The sequence below is a fragment of the Conger conger genome, chromosome 1 (assembly GCF_963514075.1).
Source record: "Conger conger chromosome 1, fConCon1.1, whole genome shotgun sequence".
Taxonomy (NCBI): domain Eukaryota; kingdom Metazoa; phylum Chordata; class Actinopteri; order Anguilliformes; family Congridae; genus Conger; species Conger conger.
The window spans coordinates 50,085,395-50,091,394 of NC_083760.1; positions in this window are offsets into that span (position 1 = coordinate 50,085,395).

Below are 6,000 nucleotides of genomic sequence, written 5' to 3' on the forward strand. Positions count from 1 at the left end.
AATCAGCAAGAGAGGCAAAGCTTAAAAAAACAGAAGTGAGAACAAAAAAAAAAAATTAAGGCCACACTCACTAATATAGAGGTGCCATTTCCCAGATATGAAAAATTGACTTTCATTATTTTAATATGAAAAATTAATAACTGCCTCACGTTTCATGCAGACATTTATCTAAATAGAGCTTCTAATTAATGTGTCTGGTGCCCTTATTATTCTTTGAGGGAATATTTTTGCTGGCTTAGAGGCTGAGAAGGTCAGTTTTTGAAAGCGGCCTTTGGGAAATGCTGTTCACCAATGTGCCCCTCAGTTGGGTGGTGTTGAGGTGTGGTCAGCAGTTTGTTTTTAATAATATGTTGAAATGAAGTAATGCATGTTATGGTGGAAAAGTTCTTTGAGCCTTCCCTTGGATTAATTTCCATCTCGCAAAAAGCTTAGCCTTCCTTTCAGAACAAAAGAAACAAATGGCAGCCTTCCGACTCCTCATTTACGGTCATTTGCGGACCATCGCATTATCACCTTAATATCACATACGTAATAATCATTACATGGAAACACATGTTTTTACTCATGGTAATTCTTGGTATACAATTTTAGCCAATGACATTCGAACACATACCAAACCTTGTTTTGTAATATTTTATACTATTTAACTGTGTTCACAAATTTGTGAAAATGAGTTTGATCAATATTCTGTGTAATTCATGAACATTCATAATTATGTGCAAAGGGTGTATAACTGATGCATTATGTGCTTTTTGTCCATTCATGTCAGGGGAAGCACAATAAGTGGAAATGAATGCTTATGAACAATTCAATATATTAAGACAAATTAATTTTATGAATGTTGGTAGGTAGTGCTTATGTCATCATGAGTCCTATGACACAATGCACATTTAAAAAAATGTTGTTCATGTAATTCTCACTTAATATTTAAAACAGATACATTCTTGATATTATATTTGAACTGTTTTTACATTCCACTTTAAATACAAAACATAATGAGATCATAGTAACATAAATAGAAGACTAGATAGAAATCATAATAACATTGTCTGGTCTGAAACCAAAGGTGTGGGTGAGGGGAGTGATATCTTGGGCCCCTGAGTACTGCAACTGTGCATCAGGTTGAATCCATAATAATGAGTCCTTCAATTAGCATTCACCAATCAATGAGATAATTGAGGGAGAAGACAAATAGACTGCAATGGAATGCCGGTTCCCGCCATCTCGTATCGATTCGCTTAAACCAATTAGCTGGTTTCCACTGCAGCAGTAGAGGGTGTCCATACCCCCACCAACCCACCCCCCCTCCCCCCACTGGCTCCTACACGGCCATTCTTCTGCCCGCATCATCCCTCTCATCTCCCGCTATGTTTTGACACGAGCCTTCTTAAAAGGCAGCTCGTGACTCCTCTCTTAAAAAAATCACTGTTACCTTCCCTCACACTTGTCGATGCCCCCCTTTCACGGTGAATTTAAAATGACCCCAAAATAAATTTGACATCTTTTGGTGTCAAGTGCTTTGTAAATCATCAAAAGTAAAGTGGAGAAGTATGCATAAAAAGTATACACAAAGAGCCTGCTTGTGGAAATTTGTTAATGCAAGGCTTGTTCAACTCACTTTCTTTAAAGAAGTGTTACTTCCAAACAAAACTTGACAGGATGTGCCTTTCAGCTGTATCCTGCGGTATGAATTCTTACTGAAGAGAATGCACTCGGCTATAACTTAACGGGCAATAAAATGAAAGACAATTAACATCAGACTTTGTGAATATATGAACTCGTGAAGTTATTCACGGTATAACACACTCTACACGAGATATCGGAAGTGCCTAAGTCACTATTGTAGTAAGCAGGTAGCTTTGATAATTGTACTCCGTGTCCCACATTCACTCAGTACATATGTGCTGAGGACATGTACTGCCATCAAAGAAGATATTAAATAAAGCAACTTCCCTCGTAGCCTATTAAAGACTTCCATGTTCTCTGCCCATTATCGCTCTGAGGAGGCGATTCTATGCCGCTCGGCATACAAAAGATGGCCCCCGTTATTGATTTTGAGAGCTATTTTGAAAATGTCTGTTTTTCTATTCGCTCGCTGTAATGTAAGGCCAATCTTCAGGCCCATTAATGCATGCAGCCTACCCTCATAATAGGCCCACTTGAGTGTGGCACATTGACATTACAGCAGTTGCAGACCACAATCGCAAAACATTATTTTCTGCTTTTCACACAAAAGCTAAATGGAGCTCTAATTATAATGACCTTCCTTGAAAAGGCTGGGCGGTAATTGGAAAACAGCCCTGGAGTACAGCCATCTTCAGAAGTGCTGCGGTGAGAGCCACAAATGGAACAGGCCGGGACTTGCACTCGCGGCACGTCCGGCCGAATTTGTCCGCGCACCTGCTCTTTTCTCTCTCTCTCCGCCCGTCGCTGGACGGGCTGCGTGTCCTGCTCATTTAGGTGAGGTCATCAGTGCAGGAGATGGAATACCGAATGGAGTGTGGGGGTGGGGGCAGACAGCACTAATCAATCAGTCACTCTTGGCCGTGTACAGAATCTGTCTGTAGTCTGTCTGTAGGGAGACATGGGGGGACCCGGGCTGGCTCAACTTCCTTCAATTTAGTTGTCCCCTGTTGAATGGCGGAGGGTAGGTAGGGTAGTTTGATTGCTGAAGCCTTCACAGTCAATGAGGGAATGATGGTGGTGTCAGAAATCTGGGACATTGTTACACTGGACAACCACAACCTTGCTGATATTTTTCAAGCATTTAGATACAACGAATGCATGTGGAAATGTCTTGTCAATATAATTTGTCAAATCTTTTTTTAAGGAAAGTCTCCTTTAAAGTTCATCATTAGCAATAACCCAGGGCTGCCCGACCCTGTTCCTAGAGATCAACCATCCTGTAGCCTTTAATTTCAACCATAATTTGGCACACTTGATTCTGCTAATTAGCAGCTCAACAAGATCTCTAGTTGTGGAATGAGGAGGGCTTTGTTGGGGCTGGAGTGAAAACCTACAGGAAGGTGGATCTTCACGAACAGGGTCAGGCAGCCCTGCCAATAACCCAACAATCTGTCTGTGTAATTGGATGCAGGACTCGCAATAGGGGTGCAGAGCCATTCTCAAATAATGCAGTTTTGGCTCTGGCCTCTTGGTCATGTTTTAGTGCCTGCTGGAAGAGATGCAAGTGACAGTTGGAGGAGAAATGAAGGTTGCCTGCCAGTCACAGTTGATTAGCTGGTTTTCATTGTTCCTAGCAAGGAACAGGTGCATGTAATGGTGGAGCCACATGAAGATTTCCTGGATTGAAGAGCTATTGTCTGTTTTTGGCCCCAGAAATCTTGCTGGTGGTTTCAAGCCAAACACCTTACCGCAAGGCGGACAAATTCTTTCTTTTGAGGCCAAGAGGGAGCAGGGATGATGACTGTGGTCAAGATGAGGAAAGCTTTTCAAGCCGCAGAAGAACCTGCATTATCCTTTCCAACTATTTCCTTTTATTCTGCCCTATTTACATATTTCGATTCCACAAGCAAAATTAGCAACAGCAAACCGGCCCTGCGTTTCCTTTCATTGGAGCACTAATAGATTTTAATCTTTTGTTCTTTGCCGTAATGTTCTTCAAGCTCATCAAAATGTCAGACAGCCAACCCGCTCTCCTTGCCTTTCAGAAATGCTCACAATAGGCCTGTTGCCTTAAAAAAATCTGCACACTCAAGCACCCCCCCCCCCCCTCGCCTCCCCCTTTTGACTTGAATAAAGCAAGTTTATTAATCCAAGGAACAAGAAGGCAGGAAAAAGAAAGTGGAGTGAAAGCAGTTTTGTGTTTCATTTTATTTTTTGAAAACGGGGGGGAAAAAAGGAAATCAATTACGGCGCACACCTGAATATTATTTCCTCCCGCCAAAAACCAAATTACTCAGCAAACTTATCGCTTGCCATTGCAAGACTGGTATTAAAGAAAACAATCAAGCCGGTAGGATTAATCTCTGACAGCCGCCTTATCTTTAACTTGCACCTTTGTTATTTTCTGATGAGCTGCTCCTTTTCGCTGCCACATTGTACCATACCTCACTGCCTCCTTTCATTTTCTCACGGGGCTGCGGCAGCGGACCTTTCAGTTTATTAAAAAACCTTTATTTGTGAAGAACAAAGAGGAGAAGAAGGCAAACAATAAGGTCAGGCAATCTCCTTTCTGCCAGCAGTCGCTCACCTGTTATTTAGAGTGTTATCAGTGTGGGGGGATTCGCACAGGCTGAGAATGGGAGGCTGACAGGCAGCCGCTCTTAAACACTGATTGACGTATATCAACCTCTAGCCAAGGACCTTTGCCGCTCCCTCGTATCAAAAAGGGTCCTGCCCCAGAGTCCTGGCGGCTTGTCGGAACAGGGAAAGGAGACGTGGCGGGCGGCGCACATTTTTCGGTTCGTGTCACTTGAAGGTTTCCAGGACCCCCGGAGCAGACGACGGAGAGGTGTAGGGGAAGGGGAGCTGGCAGCTCGCCCCTCGGCACTTTTCTCTCTTCATCCCTCCCTCTCTCTCGACTCTTTCCATTGTATGAGGCCCGGATAAAGGAGGCAGGCTTCACTGTCTGTCTGCCTGGAGAGCTTGTTCACTTGGCTGCTCTTCTCAAAAGATCTAAACATCATATATGTACTGTGCATCAATATACTGTAGGGAGCTGTGGGGTTCTAGTTACAAAAAGAGTACATGCACTTAACTGATTGACACTGAGTGTCACAAATCATTTTGATGAGTCTTGGAATGTGCAGTCCAAATTAAGTTTTTGAATAACTCCACAGAGAGTTCAGTCACAAGGACACCCAGGCCATGTTCAAAGCAGCTTGCTTGCCTACTATTGAGTATATACATTGAGTAAACTGGTTGATAAAATTGATAAGTAGCCAATTTTTCCATAAATGTAGTGTACTTAAAATCTCCTGGATGATATATAACAGTTTTCTCATCCAGTGTACTACATTTGCTATTTGGCACATGGTCTGTATGTTTAGTAGACAGTACATATTTTGAAGACATTAGGAGGCTGTTTCGGACACAACCACTGTCTGTTTTTGGGTTGGCAGTAGGCAGTATATTTAGTCAACAGTACATATTTTGACGACACAATAGTAAGGAGGCTGTTTTGGACACAGCTCCATGCAGAGTTTTGGAAGACTATTCTCAAAACATCCCATTCTCTAAGGTCCATAGGCTCAATGATCACAGAGACGTTCCCTCCAAGGAGATGACATCATACCACCCCAGTGAGACTAGCTCAAAGAAGATATCGATGTCTCAGGATAATTTAACATTCTATTGATTGCGTTGCCTTTTCGAGACAAGATCCAATGTACTGTATGCCATGTTGTGTCTCTTTCGTTCAGAAAATGGATGGTGTGTTTGTCTGTAGACAGCTGGACTTTCAGTTTCACTCTACCTCCCTCCTCAGAGGCAGTTAAATGTGTACTTGAAACTTTAGAGGGGCAAATAGAAGAGATAAGGGCCCTTCCTATCATCCACAGAACAACCTGTTTTTGGGGCTTGCTCACTGAACAATTATTAATAAATGTTATAATTTAGGCAGATCATAAGAGCTAGTCTCCCGCTGTCGCAAACCCAATAATGGATATCATGTTCTACTCGTTTGTTTATTATGCTCAAGTAGCTTGTTGAAACTTGAAGGGCAGAGTAGACCGGAGGAAACCGACCATGTAAATAACTTGGTCTCATCACGAGGCCGCCGGCGTGCAAAGAGGTCAAATGCAGAGAGCATTGTGGTCCAGAAGAGCCGCCGCAGAGAGCATTGTGGTCCAGAAGAGCCGCCGCAGAGAGCATTGTGGTCCAGAAGAGGTGAAACGCAGAGAGCATTGTGGTCCAGAAGAGCCACCGCAGAGAGCATTGTGGTCCAGAAGAGGTGAAACGCAGAGAGCATTGTGGTCCAGAAGAGCCACCGCAGAGAGCATTGTGGTCCAGAAGAGGTCAAACGCAGAGAGCATTGTG